The sequence below is a fragment of the Oncorhynchus nerka genome, linkage group LG3 (assembly GCF_034236695.1).
Source record: "Oncorhynchus nerka isolate Pitt River linkage group LG3, Oner_Uvic_2.0, whole genome shotgun sequence".
Classification (NCBI taxonomy): Eukaryota; Metazoa; Chordata; class Actinopteri; order Salmoniformes; family Salmonidae; genus Oncorhynchus; species Oncorhynchus nerka.
Window position 1 is genome coordinate 47,988,216 of NC_088398.1, and position 20,282 is coordinate 48,008,497.

Consider the following 20,282-nt stretch of genomic DNA (forward strand, 5'->3'; position numbering starts at 1 on the left):
TCGCTGTAAGCTATCATTACAGAACATCAAAGGGCGGTGGGAAATGACTGTATTAAACACAACCGTGAGAGTTGTAGCATAAACGAGGGAGTGTGTTTGTGTGTGCCTTCGTCAAATTGTACTTTTCCAACATTTCATCTTTTGTTAAACTCCTGTTGCCATAACGCTGCAGGCAGGCCAACCTAGCTCTGCCCTCTGCTTTACAGTGAGCTAGCCAGCCAGTCAGCCTGCCTCTAATTTCAGCAGCAGTCCAGTGGTAATGATAGTTTTGCTCGTGCAGAAGAATAAAAATTCAGACAAAGTGCTATTCAGACTGTGGGAGCTGAGGAACATGGTTGCCTGTCCTTGCCACAGAATTCTGACCATGGTAGTGGAGAGGCCTATCATGCAGCTGTTCCTATGGGATTCATTTATTATGTGTGTTTGTTTATGTGGCCACGGTGCATTCCTGGGTGACAGTCACCGGTGAAGGGCAATAGACTCCGTGGCAAGATGTCTTTATAGATAGATTTGGTCTGAAGGAGAAACTACATAGTTGACTGGCTGAGTTTTTGTGGACATGCAAACAACCTCACTCACTATCTGTTATTGTCCTGCCGTTTTTTTAGCTGCAGCAGATAACACGGTTCTCTGTTGTTGTTACTGACAATATTTTTTAAGTACTGTATATCTGACAGATATATTATCCATACTATTTTTAAGCACAGCAATGTTAAGTTCTGTACCTCTTAGACAAAATGGGAGGCTACTTAACAAGGTTTATTTAAGTTTGAGTTGGTAGCTTGTTTTTTTTTTATTCGGGCACAGGCTTCAAACACATGGATCACACCCAGGATTAATAAACCTGTTCCTCCAATAGCATACTGGTTTGAGTCTCATTAAAGCCTTCAACTGGTATTTATTAGTAAAGGAAATGCAGGAATGCACCAGAATGCATGACTTAAAGGGGAAAGTTGGGTAAGTTTAGGTTTATATTCAGCATTACTCTGTCAAGGGAAATATAGTATAATTTCTAACAAAGATATCTACATTCAGTGCACTCGGAAAGTATTCAGACCCCTTGACATTTTCCAAATTTTGTTACATTACAGACTTATTCTAAAATGGATGAAATCTTTTTTTCTCTCATCAATCTACACACAAACTGAAATATCAAATTTACATAAGTATTCAGACCCTTTACTCAGTACTTTGTTGTGCTTAGGGTCATTGTCCTGTTGGAAGGTGAACCTTTGCCCCAGTCTGAGGTCCTGAGCGCTCTGGAGCTGGTTTTCATCCCCTCAAACCTGACTAGTCTCCCAGTCCCTGCTGCTGAAAAATATCCCCAGAGCATTATGCTGCCACAACCATGCTTCACCGTAGGGAGGGTGACAGGTTTCCTCCAGATGTGACGCTTGGCATTCAGGCCAAATAGTTAAATCGTGGTTCCATCAGACCAGATAATCTTGTTTCTCATGGTTTGAGAGTAATTTAGGGGCCTTTTGGTAAGCTCCAAGCGGGCTGTCATAGGCCTTTTACTGAGGAGTGGCTTCCGTCTGGCCACTCTACCATAAAGGTGGAGTGCTGCAGAGATGGTTGTACTTCTGGAAGTTTTCTCCCATCTCCACAAAGGAACTCTGAAGTTCTGTCAGAGTGACCATCCTCTTGGTCACCTCCCTGACCAAGGCCATTTACCCCCATTGCTCTGTTTGGCAATGCAACCAGCTCTAGGAAGAGTCTTGGTGGTTCCAAATTTCTTACATTTAAGAATGATGGAGGCCATTGTGTTCTTGGGGACCTTCAATGCTGCAGATATTTTTTGGTACCCTTCCCCAGATCTGTGCCTCGACACAATCATGTCTCTGAGCTCTACGGACAGTTCCTTCAACCTCATGGCTTGGTTTTTGTTTTGACATGCACTGTAAACTGTGGGACCTTATATAGACAGGTGTGCACCTTTCCAAGTCATGTTCAATCACTTGAATTTACCACAGGTGGATTCAATCAAGTTGAAGAAACATCTCAAGGATGATCAATAGAAACAAGATGCAAAGGGTCTGAATACTTATGTAAATAAGGTATTTCTGTTTTAATTTTTAATACATTTGCAAAAAAAAAAATGTTTTCACTTTGTCATTATGGGGTATTGTGTGTAGATTGATGAGGAAAACAATTCATTTAATCAATTTTAGAAAAAGGCTGTAACGAAACAAAACGTGGAAAAGGAAAAGGGGTCTGAAAACATTCTGAATGCACTGTATATTTCAAGATGTTGTGTATCCCGGAAATAATCAGAATTAATGTAAACATTACAGTTTTGAAAACATAGCCTGTCCAAAAAAAGTGGTCTCTTGGCACAACTTACTGGGGTAAATTAAGCTGCCTACAAATTTTTATTACCACTACCTATTAAAACATGTCTATCTTTACTTACCAAACACAATTCAACAGAATCACAATCGCCTTTTTGTTTTTTAATAATTTTAAGCATCTTTTAACCCAGGCTTGAAGGGATACTTCGGGATATTGGCAATGGAGCCCTTTGTCTACTTCCCAATAGTTAGATGAACCCATGGATAAAAAAGTATGTCTCTGCATCCAGTAGGAAGGAAGTTAGTAGTTTTGCGTGCCAATGCTAACTAGCTCTAGTGCAATGACTATAAGTCTATGGTATCTACTAGCATGCTAGCATTTACCATAGACTTCCAGTCATTGCGCTAATGCTAGTTAGCAACTTCCTTCAACCTGCACAACGAGACAAATAAATTGTGTCCATGCGTTTATCAAATCAAATCAAATCCTATTTATTTATATAGCCCTTCATACATCAGCTGATATCTCAAAGTGTGTACAGAAACCCAGCCTAAAACCCCAAACAGCAAGAAATGCAGGTGTTGAAGCACATTGGAAAAACTAGAAAGGCCAAAACCTAGGAAGAAACCTAGAGAGGAACCAGGCTATGAGGGGTGGCCCGGGTGGAGATTGTAACAGAACATGGCCAAGATGTTCAAATGTTCATAAATTACCAGCATGGTCAAATAATAGTTCAGGTAGCACGTCCGGTGAACAGGTCAGGATTCCATAGCCGCAGGCAGAACAGTTGAAACTGGAGCAGCAGCATGGCCAGGTGGTCTGGGGACAGCAAGGAATCATCATGCCAGGTAGTCCTGAGGCATGGTCCTAGGGCTCAGGTCCTTCTAGAGAGAGAAAGAAAGAGAGAAAGAGAGAATTAGAGAGAGCATACTTAAATTCACACAGGATACCGGATAAGACAGGAGAAGAACTCCAGATATAACAAACTGACCCTAGGCCCCCGAAACATAAACTACTGCAGCATAAATACTGGAGGCTGAGACAGGAGGGGTCAGGAGACACTGTGGCCCCATCCGATGATAACCCCGGACAGAGCCAAACAGGAAGGATATAACCCCACCCAAAGCACAGCCCCCACACCACTAGAGGGATATCTTCAACCACCAATTTACCATCCTGAGAAAAGGCAGAGTATAGCCTACAAAGATCTCCACCACGGCACAACCCAAGGGGGGGGGGGGGGCGCCAACCCAGACAGGAAGATCACATCAGTGACTCAACCCACTCAAGTGAAGCCAGTGACTCAGCCCCTGTAATAGGGTTAGAGGCAGAGAATCTCAGTGGAAAGAGGGGAACCGGCCAGGCAGAGACAGCAAGGGCGGTTCGTTGCTCCAGAGCCTTTCCGTTCACCTTCACACTCCTAGGCCAGACTACACTCAATCATATGACCCACTGAAGAGATGAGTCTTCAGTAAAGACTTATAGGTTGAGACCAAGTTTGCATCTCTCACATGGGTAGGCAGACCATTCCATAAAAATGGAGCTCTATAGGAGAAAGCCCTGCCTCCAGCTGTTTGCTTAGAAATTCTAGGGACAATTAGGAGGCCTGTGTCTTGTGACCGTAGCGTACGTGTAGGTATGTACGGCAAGACCAAATCAGAGAGATAGGTAGGAGCAAGCCCATGTAATGCTTTGTAGCTTAGTAGTAAAACCTTGAAATCAGCCCTTGCCTTGACAGGAAGTGTCACGCCCTGGTCTAAGTATTTTGTGTTTTTCTTCATGTATTGGGTCAGGCCAGGGTGTGGCATGGAGTTTTTGTATTGTGGTGTGTTTTGTCTGGGTGTTTTGGTGTGTATGTTAGTGGGATTGTAGCTTAGTAGGGTGTTCTAGGAAAGTCTATGGCTGTCTGGAGTGGTTCTCAATCAGAGGCAGGTGGTTATCTGATTGGGAACCATATTTAGGCAGCCATATTCTTTGGTTGTATTGTGGGTGATTGTCCTTAGTGTCCTCGTTGTTAGTTTGCACCAGTTTAGGCTGTTTCGGTTTTCTCATTACGTTTATTGTTTTTTTTGTAAAGTTCGTGTTTCTTTATTATTAAATAAACATGGATTGCAATAGCCACGCTGCATTTTGGTCCGATCCTTGCTACACCTCCTCTTCCGAGGAGGAGATAGAAGAAAACCGTTACAGGAAGCCAGTGTAGGGAGGCTTGCACTGGAGTAATATGATCAAATGTTTTGGTTCTAGTCAGGATTCTATTAGCCGTATTTAGCACTAACTGAAGTTTATCTAGTGCTTTATCCGGGTAGCCAGAAAGTAGAGCATTGCAGTAGTCTAACCTAAAAGTAACAAAAGCATGGATTATTTTTTCTGCATCATTTTTGAACAGAAAGTTTCTGATTTTTGCAATGTTACGTAGATGGAAAAAAGCTGTCCTTGAAACAGTCTTGATATGTTCGTCAAAAGAGAGATCAGGGTCCAGTGTAACGCCGAGGTCCTTCACAGTTTTATTTGAGACGACTGTACAACCATTAAGATTAATTGTCAGATTCAACAGAAGATCTCTTTGTTTCTTGGGACCTAGAACAAGCATCTCTGTTTTGTCCGAGTTTAAAAGTAGAAAGTTTGCAGCCATCCACTTCCTTATGTCTGAAACACAGGCTTCTAGCGAGGGCAATTTTGGGGCTTCACCATATTTCATTGAAATGTACAGCTGTGTGTCATCCGCATAGCAGTGAAAGTTAACATTATGTTTTCGAATGACATCCCCAAGAGGTAAAATATATAGTGAAAACAATAGTGATCCTAAAACGGAACCTTGAGGAACACCGAAATTTACAGTTGATTTGTCAGAGGACAAGCCATTCACAGAGACAAACTGATATCTTTCCGGCAGATAAGATCTAAACCAGGTCAGAACTTGTCCATGTAGACCAATTTGGGTTTCCAATCTCTCTAAAAGAATGTGGTGATCGATGGTATCAAAAGCAGCACTAAGGTCTAGGAGCACGAGGACAGATGCAGAGCCTCGGTCTCATGCCATTAAAAGGTAATTTACCACCTTCACAAGTGCAGTCTCAGTGCTATGATGGGGACTAAAACCAGACTGAAGCATTTCGTATACATTGTTTGTCTTCAGGAAGGCAGTGAGTTGCTACGCAACAGCCTTTTCAATTTTTTTTGAGAGGAATGGAAGATTCGATATAGGCCGATAGTTTTTTATATTTTCTGGGTCAAGATTTGGCTTTTTCAAGAGAGGCTTTATTACTGCCACTTTTAGTGAGTTTGGTACACATCCGGTGGATAGAGAGCCGTTTATTATGTTCAACAGAGGAGGGCAAAGCACAAGAAGCAGCTCTTTCAGTAGTTTAGTTGGAATAGGGTCCAGTATGCAGCTTGAAGGTTTAGAGGCCATGATTATTTTCATCATTGTGTCAAGAGATATAGTACTAAAACACTTGAGTATCTCTCTTGATCCTAGGTCCTGGTGGAGTTGTGCAGACTCAGGACAACTGAGCTTTGAAGGAATACCTAGATTTATAGAGGAGTCCGTAATTTGATTTCTAATAATCATGATCTTTTCCTCAAAGAAGTTCATGAATTTATTACTGCTGAAGTGAAAGCCATCCTCACTTGGGGAATGCTGCTTTTTAGTTAGCTTTGCGACAGTATCAATTTAATTTTTTCGGATTGTTCTTATTTTCCTCAATTAAGTTGGAAAAATAGGATGATCGAGCAGCTGTAAGGGCTCTTCGATACTGAACGGTACTGTCTTTTCAAGCTAGTCGGAAGACTTCCAGTTTGGTGTGGCGCCATTTCCGTTCCAATTTTCTGGAAGCTTGCTTCAGAGCTCGGGTATTTTCTGTATACCAGGGAGCTAGTTTCTTATGAGAAATGTTTTTAGTTTTTAGGGGTGCAACTGCATCTAGGGTATTGCGCAAGGTTAAATTGAGTTCCTAAGTTAGGTGGTTAACTGATTTTTGTCCTCTGACGTCCTTGGGTAGGCAGAGGGAGTCTGGAAGGGCATCAAGGAATCTATGTGTTGTCTGTGAATTTATAGCACGACTTTTGATGCTCCTTGGTTATGGTCTGAGCAGATTATTTGTTGCAATTGCAAACATAATAAAATGGTGGTCCGATAGTTCAGGATTATGAGGAAAAACATTAAGATCCACAACATTTATTCCATGTGACAAAACTAGGTCCAAAGTATGACTCTGACAGTGAGTAGGTCCAGAGACATTTTGGACACAACCCACTGAGTCGATGATGGCTCCGAAAGCCTTTTGGAGTGGGTCTGTGGACTTTTCCATGTGAATATTAAAAGTCACCAAAAATTAGAATATTATCTGCTATGACTACAAGGTCCGATAGGAATTCAGCGAACTCAATGAGGAATGCTATTTATGGTCTAGGAGGCCTGTAAACAGTAGCTATAAAAAGTGATTGAGTAGGCTGAAAAACATATTTTTTTTTGTAAATCTGACATTGTGGAAGTATCCATTGCCAAAATCCTGAAGTATCCCTTCAACACCTAACAAACACTTTGTACTTTTTAAAAACACTTTTAAAATAGGCCAGGACAAGTTGTTACCTTATATCCCAGTGGTAATGTCTTGCATTACACCTGGGAAGAAAACAACATTTTCTCAACTTGCCATTGGCTCAACCATTGCTAAACTTAGCCCATAGCCATTGTCTCAACTTTCCCAAAGAAAAACATTTAGACTATATTAGCCAACACAGCTACAAGGATATTTCATACTAGGTTTAGGACCTCATATTGACGTTTATTGCAACCCATGATATATATAATAATCCTCAAATGATCTACCATCCAGTGGAACAGTAGTGCATCTAAATCTTTTAAGGGGAGGGGGTGAGAGGGATTACTTTATCCTATCCTAGGTATTCCTTAAAGAGGTGGGGTTTCAGGTGTCTCCGGAAGGTGGTGATTGACTCCGCTGTCCTGGCGTCGTGAGGGAGTTTGTTCCACCATTGGGGGGCCAGAGCAGCGAACAGTTTTGACTGGGCTGAGCGGGAACTGTACTTCCTCAGTGGTAGGGAGGCGAGCAGGCCAGAGGTGGATGAACGCAGTGCCCTTGTTTGGGTGTAGGGCCTGATCAGAGCCTGGAGGTACTGAGGTGCCGTTCCCCTCACAGCTCCGTAGGCAAGCACCATGGTCTTGTAGCGGATGCGAGCTTCAACTGGAAGCCAGTGGAGGGCGGGAGGAGCGGGGTGACGTGAGAGAACTTGGGAAGGTTGAACACCAGACGGGCTGCGGCGTTCTGGATGAGTTGTAGGGTTTAATGGCACAGGCAGGAGCCCAGCCAACAGCGAGTTGCAGTAATCCAGACGGGAGATGACAAGTGCCTGGATTAGGACCTGCGCCGCTTCCTGTGTGAGGCAGGGTCGTACTCTGCGGATGTTGTAGAGCATGAACCTACAGGAACGGGCCACCCTTGATGTTAGTTGAGAACGACAGGGTGTTGTCCAGGATCACGCCAAGGTTCTTAGCGCTCTGGGAGGAGGACACAATGGAGTTGTCAACCGTGATGGCGAGATCATGGAGCGGGCAGTCCTTCCCGGGAGGAAGAGCAGCTCCGTCTTGCCGAGGTTCAGCTTGAGTGGTGATCCGTCATCCACACTGATATGTCTGCCAGACATGCAGAGATGCGATTCGCCACCTGGTCATCAGAAGGGGGAAAGGAGAAGATTAATTGTGTGTCGTCTGCATAGCAATGATAGGAGAGACCATGTGAGGTTATGACAGAGCCAAGTGACTTGGTGTATAGCGAGAATAGGAGAGGGCCTAGAACAGAGCCCTGGGGACACCAGTGGTGAGCACGTGGTGTGGAGACGGATTCTCGCCACGCCACCTGGTAGGAGCGACCTGTCAGGTAGGACGCAATCAAGCGTGGGCCGCGCCGGAGATGCCCAACTCGGAGAGGGTGGAGAGGAGGATCTGATGGTTCACAGTATCGAAGGCAGCCGATAGGTCTAGAAGGATGAGAGCAGAGGAGAGAGAGTTAGCTTTAGCAGTGCGGAGCGCCTCCGTGATACAGAGAAGAGCAGTCTCAGTTGAATGACTAGTCTTGAAACCTGACTGATTTGGATCAAGAAGGTCATTCTGAGAGAGATAGCGGGAGAGCTGGCCAAGGACGGCACGTTCAAGAGTTTTGGAGAGAAAAGAAAGAAGGGATACTGGTCTGTAGTTGTTGACATCGGAGGGATCGAGTGTAGGTTTTTTTCAGAAGGGTGCAACTCTCGCTCTCTTGAAGACGGAAGGGACGTAGCCAGCGGTCAGGGATGAGTTGATGAGCGAGGTGAGGTAAGGGAGAAGGTCTCCGGAAATGGTCTGGAGAAGAGAGGAGGGGATAGGGTCAAGCGGGCAGGTTGTTGGGCGGCCGGCCGTCACAAGACGAGATTTCATCTGGAGAGAGAGGGGAGAAAGAGGTCAGAGCACAGGGTAGGGCAGTGTGAGCAGAACCAGCGGTGTCGTTTGACTTAGCAAACGAGGATCGGATGTCGTCGACCTTCTTTTCAAAATGGTTGACAAAGTCATCTGCAGAGAGGAGGAGGGGGGGAGGGGGAGGAGGATTCAGGAGGGAGGAGAAGGTTGCAAGAGCTTCCTAGGGTTAGAGGCAGATGCTTGGAATTTAGAGTGGTAGAAAGTGGCTTTAGCAGCAGAGAGAGAAGAGGAAAATGTAGAGAGGAGGGAGTGAAAGGATGTCAGGTCCGCAGGGAGGCGGTTTTCCTCCATTTCCGCTCGGCTGCCCGGGCCCTGTTCTGTGAGCTCGCAATGAGTCGTCGAGCCACGGAGCGGGAGGGAGGACCGAGCCGGCCTGGAGGATAGGGGACATAGAGAGTCAAAGGATGCAGAAAGGGAGGAGAGGAGGGTTGAGGAGGCAGAATCAGGAGATAGGTTGGAGAAGGTTTGAGCAGAGGGAAGAGATGATAGGATGGAAGAGGAGAGAGTAGCGGGGAGAGAGAGCGAAGGTTGGGACGGCGCGATACCATCCGAGTAGGGGCAGTGTGGGAAGTGTTGGATGAGAGCGAGAGGGAAAAGGATACAAGGTAGTGGTCGGAGACTTGGAGGGGAGTTGCAATGAGGTTAGTGGAAGAACAGCATCTAGTAGATGAGGTCGAGCGTATTTCCTGCCTTGTGAGTAGGGGGAAGGTGAGAGGGTGAGGTCAAAGAGGAGAGGAGTGGAAAGAAGGAGGCAGAGGGAATGAGTCAAAGGTAGGCGTGGGGAGGTTAAAGTCGCCCAGAACTGTGAGAGGTGAGCCGTCCTCAGGAAAGGAGCTTATCAAGGCATCAAGCTCATTGATGAACTCTCCGAGGGAACCTGGAGGGCGATAAATGATAAGGATGTTAAGCTTGAAAGGGCTGGTAACTGTGACAGCATGGAATTCAAAGGAGCGATAGACAGATGGGTAAGCCGCAGATCGGCAGTTCCAGAGGCTACCGGAGACCTGGAACTCCACGTGGGTCGTGCGCGCTGGGACCACCAGATTAGGGTGGCCGCGGCCACGCGGTGTGGAGCGTTTGTATGGTCTGTGCAGAGAGGAGAGAACAGGGATAGACAGACACATAGTTGACAGGCTACACAAGAGGCTACGCTAATGCAAAGGAGATTGGAATGACAAGTGGACTACACGTCTCGAGTGTTCAGGAAGTTAAGCTTACGTAGCAAGAATCTTATTGACTAAAATGATTAAAATGATACAGTACTGCTGAAGTAGGCTAGCTGGCAGAGGCTGCGTTGTTGACTATGTAGGCTAGCTGGCATTTGGTCAAATTATTTATTTTGTCCATGATTTCCTAGAAACAATGGTGATTCAACTTACCCCTTTGGCTCAAGTCGATGAACAGCATTCTCACATAGGTATTCCTCTTGTCCAGATGGGTAAGGGCAGTGTGCAGTGTGGTTGCGATTGCGTCGTCTGTGGACAAATTGGGGCGGTAAGCAAATTGGAGTGGGTCTAGGGTGTCAGGTAGGGTGGAGGTGATATGGTCCTTGACTAGTCTCTCAAAGCACTTCATGATGACGGAAGTGAGTGCTATGGGGCGATAGTCGTTTAGCTCAGTTACCTTAACTTTCTTGGGAACAGGAACAATGGTGGCCCTCTTGAAGCATGTGGGAACAGCAGACTGGGATAAGGATTGATTTAATATGTCCGTAAACACACCAGCCAGCTGGTCTGCGCATGCTCTGAGGACGCGGCTGGGGATGCCGTCTGGGCCTGCAGCCTTGCGAGGGTTAACACGTTTAAATTTTTACTCACATCGGCTGCAGTGAAGGAGATACAATACAATGCTTTTAGGTTATTACTATCCACCAATTTGTCACACCCTGATCAGTTTCCCTTGTCTTTGTGCTTGTCTCCACCCCTCCAGGTATCACCTACCTTCCCCATTATCCCCTGTGTATTTATACCTGTGTTCTCTGTCTGTCTGTTGCTGTCACGCCCTGACCTTAGAGAGCCTTTTTATTTCTCTATTTGGTTGGGTTGGGGTGTGATTTGGGTGGGCATTCTACTTGTTCTATTTCTTTATTGGCCGGGTATGGTTCCCAATCAGAGGCGGCTGTCTATCATTGTCTCTGATTGGGGATCATACTTAGGCAGACTTTTTTCCACCTTTAGTTTGTGGGATCTTGTTTTTGCATAGTTGCTGTCTAGCCCTCCAGAACTTTACGTTCGGTTTTGTATTTTGTTGTTTTGTTGGTGTTCAGTAATAAAATATCATGAACATTTTCCAAGCTGCGCTTTGGTCTCATTCATCTAACGACGGACGTCACAGTTGCCAGTTTGTCTTGTCTTATCTTACCAGCGTTTTTTCCCGTCTTCTGCCTGCCCTGACCCCGGGCTTGCTTTCATCATCAATCTACACACAATACCCCATAATAACAAATCGAAAACAAGTTTTTCAAAATTATAGCAAATTTATTACAAATAAAAACAGAAATACCTTATTTACATAAGTATTCAGACCCTTTGTTACGAGACTCAAAATTGAGCTCAGGTGCAGCCTGTTTCCATTGATCATCCTTGAGATGTTTCTTCAACTTGATTGGAGTCCATCTCTGGTAAATTAAATTGATTGGACATGATTTGGAAAAGTACACACCTGTCTATATAAGGACCCACAGTTGGCAGTGCATGCCAGAGCAAAAGCCAAGCCATGAGGTTGAAGGAATTGTCCATAGAGCTCCGAGACAGGAAACTGTCGATACACAGATCTGGGGAAGGGTACCAAAACAATTATGCAGCATTGAAGGTCCTCAAGAGCACAGTGACCTCCATTATTCTTAAATGGAAGAAGGTTGGAACGACCAAAACCCTTCCTAGAGCTGGCCACCCAGCAAAACTGAGCAATAGGGGGAGAAGGGCCTTGGTCAGGGCTCCAGAGGTCCTCTGTGGAGATTGGAGAAACTTCCAGAAAGACAACCATCTCTGCAGCACTCCACCAGTCAGGTCTTTATGGTAGAGTTGCCAGTCTGAAGTCACTCATGGCTCAGTAAAATGCACATGACAGCCTGCTTGGAGTTTGCCAAAAGGCATTTAAAGGACAATCAGACCATGATAAACAAGATTTAACTATTTGGCCTGAATGCCAAGCGTCACGTCTGGAGGAAACCTAGCACCATCCCTACGGTGAAGCATGATGGTGGTAACATCATGTTGTGGGGATGTTTTTCATTGGCAGGGACTGGGAGTCTAGTCAGGATCAAGGGAGGAGGAATAAATTACAGAGAGATCCTTGTCGAAAACCTGCTCCAGAAAGCTCAGGACCACAGACTGGGGCAAAGTTCACCTTCCAACAGACAACGCAGGAGTGGCTTCGGGACAAGTCTCTGAATGTACTTGAGTGGCCCAGCCAGAGCCCGGACTTGAACCCGATCGAACATCTCTGGAGAGGCTTTAAAATAGCTGTGCAGCGATGCTCCCCATCCAACCTGACAGAACTTGAGAGAATCTGCAGAGAAGAATGGGAGAAACTCCCCAAATACAGGTCTGCCAAGCTTGTAGCGTCATACCAAAGAAGTCTTGAGGCTGTAATCGCTGCCAAAGGTTCTTCAACAAGGTACTCAGTAAAGGGTCTGAAAATTATATCTGATATTTAATTTCTTTGTATTTTTTTTGCTAACATTTAAAAAAAACTGTTTTTGCTTTGTCATTATGAAGTATTGTGTATAAATTTGATGAGGGGAAAAACTTAAATCTTAATATCAATTTCTTTCAGCCAAATATCAGTAATTTGAAGCTAGCCAGAAGCTAGCCAGTTTACTGGCTAACGTTAGTATTCAGCTAACCACAGTTGGCGGTCATCAGCTATCCTTTAGCTCGAAAAGCTATCGCCAGTTTTGTACAACGCGACTCAGACCAGAGCATACCGGACCTGTTTCTCTCCATATCGTCGGATTTCTACCGCAAGCTCTGGACATTTATACCTGGATCTTGCAGCTAGCTAGCTGCTATCCGAGTGACTATTGGCTTACGTCGATCCCGGAGCAAACATCAATTATTCCGGAGCTATCCAGGTGAAGAGTTCCATCAGCCACTCCTGGGCTACAATCACCTATACGGACCTGTTTTACTGCCGACGCGGAGCCCCACCGGCCTTCACAACTGGAATACCGACGTTATCTGGCCAAGGGAGTTATCCAACTGGCCTCTCCGTCGCGACGTTACCTGAACGCCCATCTGCGGCCCGCTAATCGTTAGCTGTCTTATCGGCTGCTATCTGGATAGGTCCATCGGACAATTTTCTTGGGTCACTATAACTACAGTATATCTATTTTCGCTAATTGGATTGGTCCCCTCTACCACACGGAACCCCGCTAATCTACCGACAGAAACGCACAAGGTGGCTATAAACAGATCCCCATCCTCTGACAGCTTGCTACACATGGCCCGGCTAGCTGTCTGAATCGCCATGACCCCAACCAACCTCACTACTCACTGGACCCTTATGATCACTCGGCTAAGCATTCACCTTACAAGACCCTGCTAGGTCTTGTAGACCTACAAGACCCCTTATCTCAGCTCGCTGATCTCCATAGTAGCACCCACCTGTAGCACACGCTCCAGCAGGTATATCTCTCTGGTCAGCCCCAAAACCAATTCCTCATTTGGCCGCCTCTCCTTCCAGTTTTCTGCTGCCGATGACTGGAACGAACTACAAAAATCTCTGAAACTGGAAACAATTCTCTCCCTCACTATCTTTAAGTGTAACGCACTGGGCGTAGTGGGTGCGGAGTCGTGACATTAAGCACCAGCTGTCAGAGCAGCTCACAGATTACTGCACCTGTACATAGCCCATCTATAATTTAGCCCAAACAACTACCTCTTCCCCTACTGTATTTATTTATTTATTTAGCTCCTTTACACCACATTATTTATATTTCTACATTGCACCTTCTTCCACTGCAAATCTACCATTCCAATGTTTTACTTGCTATATTGTATTTAATTTGCCACCATGGCCTTTTTATCTCACCTCATTTGCTCACATTGTATAGAGACTTATTTTTCTATTGTATTATTGACTGTATGTTAGTTTTACTCCACGTGTAACTCTGTGTTGTTGTGTCGAACTGCTTTGCTTTATCTTGGCCAGGTCACAATTGTAAATGAGAACTTGTTCTCAACTTGCCTACCTGGTTAAATTAAGGTGAAAAAAAATTGTGTCAGTGACATGTTGAGTGCCCTTCTCTATAAAGCGTGCTGAAAGTCAGTTGTTAATTTGTTTACTGTGAAAATGTAGCATTGTAGTTTTATTTACCTAGGCAAGTCAGTTAAGAACAAATTCTTATTTTCAATGTCAGCCTAGGAACAGTGGGTTCTGCCTGTTCAGTGGCAGAATGACAGATGTGTACCTTGTCAGCTCGGGGATTTGAACTTGTAACCTTTCGGTTACTAGACCAACACTCTAACCACTAGGCTACTCTGCCGCCCCATCTGGTCAACACCATTTTCCCCAAAAGTTTACTAAGGCTCAGTAGCATGATTGGTTGTTTAAACCAGTAAAGGATGTATACATGTACTGTACTGTGTTTCTGACAAACATAAAATAAGCAACATAGCTAGGCTATCGTAACTTGAAATGCAGTCCTTTCTCCTCATCCTAACTTCTGCCTCTGTGCAGGGCACTGCAGACTCATATGAAAACATGATGCTAGCTGTTCCTGTGGGAAGGCAGTAGCGTGTGAAGTCTGCAAATGCATTATTAGAACACCTCAAATTTTGACTCAGTCCTGCTATAAGACTATAAAACTGCTACTATTACCATCAGGTCATATAATGTGTCCAGGGGTTTCTGCCGATTTGGACTGCAGCGGTCGAGCTGTAAAGGGTGATGTTATTAGCTAACTATGGCAAATGCTTCTGTGTGTTCTGAGTTCGGGAGAAACCACAATGTCTGTCATGCAGGGAAGCGAGGACCATAATTGTTGCCCCATGTGTTGTGTTTTTTCTGCCTTTTGTGTTTGAGTCTTCCTCTGCTCCCTATGGACAAGAAACAGATTGTGTTGTCTACTAGCACCCTTCTCCTCTTGACTGGAATCTGTTATTAAGAACAAAAATGTTCTAATAGTGAAAAATAATGTTCTGTTTCATTAAACAGAAGCAAGGGTATCTCTATCAAATGTACTGTAGACTTTCTTGTTATTGGTCAGCAATATTAATAATATGAAATGGAAGTATGCAGCTGGGTTACGCAGATTAGATAAGGGCTGTAAAGAGTAGTGATAAGAACAGCAATATATGGCAAATCAATATAAATCCCTCCCATAAAGTAACTATTTTCAGTTAAGCACCGGGTTGAAAGCTTAAACCTATTTTTGTTGCCATGGGCCTCCAGTTGTTTAATGATAAACAAAGCAGGCAAATTGCCTCCCTATTGGCACTGTAAAAGCCACTCTGAGCTGCAGAAAAGTTAAATAAAACCTGCCATAAACCAGGGGAAATTTGGCAAAGACGCATTGCCAAAATCCCACAACTGGCCTCACAGGGCTTAAGCCGTGAGACCTAAATGTGGCATATTGTTGTTTTACTGCACTGTACATTATTTACCAATTACCCTGGTTCCTGTAGATAAGTGTGTGTGAGATAAGTGTGTGAGTGCGTGTCTGTGTGTCTCCACAAGCATGTGTGTGTGTGTATGGGTGGGTGTGGTTGTGTGAACTTGTGTGCTCTTGCATGTGTCTATGTGGGGATGGGGGTAATAGTGAGAGGGTGGGCGTTTCTATGCTTTGTATGTGCTTTTGCATGTATGTGCATGTGCGGCGTATCTTTCAAGGGCAGCACAAATTGCACACTAGAAGTTTTGAAGTTGACCCTTTTTGCACAGCACAGCACTGTCGTACAGTGTTAAGGTTTACTCTCTGCCCATCTTCATTCATGTAAACTATCTTTGATAAAGCGTGGCCTAAACAAATATTAGTCTTCAATCACTGCAATAATTGATGAGGTGTGCCCGGATTTCTTTAGTGTCCTTGAAATCTTTCCCAACCTTTTCAAACAAAGTTTTGGCAGGTAACACGTTTACCTTTTTTCACTTTGAGGATTTTTCTTGCAGAAAATATGTGAGAAATGTTGGCTTGAAGTCGGAGGAATGAAATATGGACGACTGGGGCTGACAGTAGGCCATGTTTACATTCATGGTCTCCGGGACGACAGAGATAACAGCCGCCGAGTCACGCTCAGGAGCTGAGAGTAAGGAAGCCGAGAGCGCTACAGGTGTTTCTCCAGGGTGCTGGTGGTGTGGCGACGGGGGTCTGGGACGGCTCTAGGCATAAGCGACATAAATGTTAGGTTATTTGTATTTTATTTTTGGAACTCAGTTGGAATCTCAACTTACTGTTGAGAGTTAGAATAGAAGAATATACAAGGTGAAAGTAATACATTTGGTTGTGCATCAGTCACTGACAGTCACTCAAGTAGCCATGTCAGGTAACACATTTTAGATTGGTAAGCTAGTTTAGCCAATCATCTAAACAATTGTTTTATTATTTTATTTTTTCTACTTTTACCCCTTTTTCTCCCCAATTTCGTGGTATCCAATTGGTAGTTACAGTCTTATCTCATCGCTGCCACTCCTGTACGGACTCGGGAGAGGCCACAGTCAAGAGCCGGACGTCCTCCAAAACACAACCCAGCCAAGCTGCCCGCTTAACCTGGAAGCCAGCCGCACCAACGTGTCAGAGGAAACACCATACACCTGGCGACTGTGTCAGCCTGCATTGTGCCCGGCCCGCCACAGGAGTTGCTTGAGTGCAATGGGACAAGAGCATCCCTGCTGGCCAAACCCTCCCCTAACCCGGAAAACGCTGGGCGATTGTGAGCCTGGACTTGAACAAGGATCTATATTGGCGCAGCTAGCACTGTGATGCAGTGCCATAGACCACTGCCCCACTCGGGAGGCCGCCAATTATCAAAACTTGTAAGAATCATGGCCAAATACCGACCAGGCACGCAGGGAACGTGCCCAGGGATCCTGACCTCCAGGGGGCCCCCATTGAGTGAGTCACTCTCACTCAGATATCATTAACATGGTATAAGTAGAATTGCAGGAAATTAGCTTTAAAACGGCAAAAACGTCTCTCCACCCCATGGCAAAATGGATAGATTTGCAGGAAATTAGCTTTAAAGCTGCAACATTTTCTCTCTGCCCCATGACAAAATTAGTACAATAAGAATAGCATGACATTTGTTGTAAAATTGCAACATTCTCTCCGCCATTGGAAAAATGTGTAGAACTGTAGAAAACTTGCTTTAAAACGGAAACATTTACTCTACACCCCAAGGCAAAACGTGAAAATAATCTTTAATACAGACAATAATCTTTAATACTTAACTTTTTCTCTCTGCCGTCAGGCCACTAAAACATTTTACTGTTTGGTGAGGGGGCCCCTCAACAAAATCTCGCTTAGGGCCCTCAAAAGGCTAGAGCCAGCCTTAACAGGGGTCAACAGACGTCTGCATCATCAATAATACAGCTTTTGTACTCAAGACTCCAAATACAGGCAGCAATGGTCTACTTAGGGCTTAAATCAATGCCACTGCACTACATCTATGATAGCGTGTAGATAGACTTTAAAAGCTCACTTAAATGAATGAGTTTAAAGGTCAGTTTAGTTTTAGGGTTTGGGTTAATACTAGGGTTAAGAAACTGTGTCTAGGACCAGTGCTTAAGGGTACTTAGTGTGGTTGACATTAGTCAGGGAATAATATCCTACTCGGGACCACAGTGGTTAAACTTGCTGCTGAAACATCAACATTTAAATCTAAGACCCCATAAAACCAAATATACATATTTTATTTTACTCTAAGGGAATGCTCTTGGGTCATAGAACTCAACATTTTCTGCTTAGCTTAGTTGGCTTGGTGTAGGCCGATGGCCGTTTGCCATGAACAAGCATGAAATGCACTAAAGATTTACAATAGAAAAATACTGTTGGAGGCATGTCAGAAGGTAATAGAGAAAATAACTTGGCGATCATCTCAAGATAAGCAACTGTAGGGTCTGGACATGTAGACTGCTCCTTCCAGAAAGAAAGTAGTGATTCTGTAAGCGATTGTCTGTCACGTGAACAATAGTGATTAATACTATCTTTCCAAAATAATATTTGTAATACTGGAAAATATATGTATTCATTACGTTTGTTAAGATCTTCACATCTAAAAATAAACATCTACATAAAATATATGTTTTTCAATCTCATATATTTGACCAGCACATCCTCCCAAGCAGATATGTTCTGTCCAGGATACAGTAACATTGAACTTTATTTATTTTAGATGTTTTTATTTAACCTTTATTTATTAACTAGGCAAGTCAGTTAAGAACAAACTCTTATTTACTTGCGTTGAGAATGTCAAAAATATATATTTAGCACTTTAATGAAATACCAGTAGCAAACAGACAAATAAACATAATCTATTACTCTAAGATACACTTAACATATTTTTCGTTAACCCATGTTGATATACTGCAGCCTAATGTATCCAGTACAGTATACCTACTAAGTTATCATGGCAGCATAGTACAGGGTCAGTTAGCACCATCTACTGGACGTACAGCAGGCCTACATCTGCTCTGTGTTGAATAAAACATGTTCTATTATAATGACAAGATAGACGAGTGACCGTTCTACTTAGTGCAATGGAAATACATGTCCTCGAAGATGGAGAAGGAGAAGGCGAGATCGGGTGGGACCATTCTAGCCAATGAGAGGGGGGGGTATGAGTTCGAACAACAGGAACAACTCACAATTTTTTTTCATTTGCCCGAAATGCCACGTGTGTCCACTTAAATCAATGCTTTCATAACAACCTAACAATTACGAAACTTACATTCGATCGATTAAGCCTCATTGGGGTGCAGTTAGAGTGTTGGGCCAGTAACCAAAAGGTTGCTGGATCGAATCCCTGAGCTGACAAAATGTTGTTCTTCCCCCTGAACAAGGTAGTTAACCTGGTAGGTTTTCATTGTAAATTAGAGTTTGTTCTTAACTGACTTAACTCCTCAAATTAGCAATTCAATTTTTTGTTGACCAAATTCGACTCCATACAAAAATGCCAAAATGGTCTTATTTTGGTGGACAGATTTTGTCGCTTCTTCCTGTCTGGTTGAAATCAAATGAAACTAAATACTTTGTATTGGTGGCATACACATATTTAGCAGATGTTATTGCGGGTGTAATGAAATGCTAGCTCCATCAGCACAGTAATATCTAACATTACACACAAATCTAAAAGTCAAATAATGATTTGCTCCTTGAATTGATCTCTTCAAGGAGCACGAAAAGCACCGTGGTTGAACGAACCCCAGTAATAGAAACAAACAAACAAAATAACTAACACTGCTATAGTTTGCTAGTCTTTTTAGCATGAGTGCTCATATTTTTTTACTAGCACTGCTTTCCCTGATAACGGCTTTATTGAAGAAAGTATTAATTGAGAAGACTGTGATATGTGGATTACCTAGTTGAAGGCACTCTGGATAAGACCGTTTGCTAAAATGTAAATGCTGTCTGTTTGAAGTACAGTTGTAGGCCAACTTGTAGACCAACATAGCTGTATTATCAAAGCTTAGGGTGCATGGGTGAAGTAAGGGTGGAGACCAGTGGAGGATGCTGAGGGGAGAAAGGCTCATAATAATGGCTGGAACGGAGCCAATGGAATGGCATCAAACCTATTGTGTTTTATTGTTTGTTTATTTGCGTTGTAACTCATTTGCGTTGTAACTAATTTTGTACATAATGTTGCCTCTACCGTCTCTTATGACCGAAAATAACTTCTAGACATCAGGACTGCGATTACTCACCACGGACTTTGCAGAATCCTTTTTCTTCTTTCACGACTCTGACGAGCCCAATGCAAAGGATATACTGCTTTCTCGGGAACAGGCCCTGAACCCCGCGATTTGTTTGAAGAAGAGGCGGAGAAAAAGGGGCCAAAGGGCGGGCTGCCTTCTGAGAATTTCTGAGAATGGTCAGAAGAAGCATATGCTAATCTACAAGACTGTTTTGCTAGCACAGACTGGAATATGTTCTGGGATTCATCCGATGGCATTGAGAAGTACACCCATCAGTCATTGGCTTCATCAATAAGTGCATCGATGACGTCGTCCCCACAGTGACCGTACGTACATACCCCAACCAGAAGCCATGGATTACAGGCAGCATCCGCACTGATCTAAAGGGTAGAGCTGCCGCTTTCAAGGAGTGGGACTCTAACCCAGAAGCTAATAAGAAATCCTGCTATGGCCTCCGACAAGCCATTAAACAGGCAAAGCATCAATACAGGACTAAGATCGAATCGTACTACACTGGCTCTGACGCTCGTCGGATGTGGCAGGGCTTGCAAACCATTACAGACTACAAAGGGAAGCACAGCCGAGAGCTGTCCAGTGACAAAAGCCTACCGGAAGAGCTAAATTACTTTTATGCTCGCTTCAAGGCAAATAACACTGTGTGATC